The sequence below is a fragment of the Bacillus rossius genome, assembly GCF_032445375.1.
Source record: "Bacillus rossius redtenbacheri isolate Brsri chromosome 4 unlocalized genomic scaffold, Brsri_v3 Brsri_v3_scf4_2, whole genome shotgun sequence".
NCBI classification, from domain to species: domain Eukaryota; kingdom Metazoa; phylum Arthropoda; class Insecta; order Phasmatodea; family Bacillidae; genus Bacillus; species Bacillus rossius.
This window is the reverse complement of record NW_026962011.1, coordinates 48,982,898-48,984,015: the sequence shown is the minus strand read 5'-3', so window position 1 is coordinate 48,984,015 and position 1,118 is coordinate 48,982,898. Positions and strand designations below refer to the sequence as shown.

General features: G+C 27.5%; 1 non-coding gene across 1 annotated transcript; it reads right to left on the bottom strand.

Moving 5' to 3' along the window:
* Positions 1–230: 230 nt before the first annotated feature.
* Positions 231–425, bottom strand: LOC134542521 (small nucleolar RNA U3). Its single transcript, XR_010076807.1, has one exon. It is a non-coding gene; the product is annotated as a small nucleolar RNA U3 (small nucleolar RNA).
* Positions 426–1,118: the final 693 nt, after the last annotated feature.

Genomic DNA, 1,118 nt, shown 5'->3' with positions numbered 1-1,118 from the left:
ATCTTTTAATCTCTAACATTGTAGGTTTTATATTTGTATTTTACGAATGTAATAATCTTTTGAGGAGCAATTATGTAACAATATTAGATAATTATTATAACTTTTGACAATTAGCTTTCCCTTTAAGCGAATGGTATTTTCGTACTAGAGGAATTTATCTCCAATAAATTTAACTCTCTGCAATATATTTTCGTCGTTGGTAATTAGAATGATTAATTCGTGTAATACTTACCGCTCAGACTGTGCTGTTCCCTTGAATAGAAACGATCATCGATATCTTGCTTGCACTCCGAAGAGCACACTCAAGATGTTCTCACGCTCCAGGAACAGCACTATGTCTCATCATCACGGCTGAAATCCACTCCAAAGTTTAGAGAAGAAGAGAAGACATATACTACAGAAATGATCCTGTGAAGTATAGTCTTAACAAGTTATGATATTTACTTAAAATATATATCTCTATAAACTAATTTCGTTGTTGTAAATAGAATTAATTTACTACAGAAAAATTTACAAATTTAATAAATTTTAATCTGAAACAACTTAATTAAAATGTAAATATTATTAAAACATAGCTAATTTCTTCTATTTTCACAAAATTAAACATACTGTGAATAGAAATATAATTATAAACATTTCAACTTTGCGCCATCTATAGAGCGATTTTACTACTACGTTTTGTAAGTTGTCGTACAATTGAGAAATTATCAACTCCGTAATAAAAAATCCTACTTATAATATGAACTAAATAAATTGAATAAAATTTATAAAAAATAATTTACATCAGAAAATCATTTAAATACCTATATTTGAACATGCGCCTTCATTTGGTAATAGGCATTAATTTGACTATATTATGAGGTCACTGATCTTCTAGAACAGAAACAGTAGAAATCTTCTCAGCGAACCAGAGTGTAGTTCTTTTGGTATGTTAGTTTATATTTTATAAGCTCTCATAACAACTAACTAAAAACCTTAACTAATTTTGGGTAATTTCTACAGAAATAATGAAATTATATAATATTCATGAATAAAAGAAAGTCAAAGAAAAAATTATAAAATATACGAAGGAGATATAAATAATTCAAGTCGTCATCTTGGATTCAACCGCTCAATAT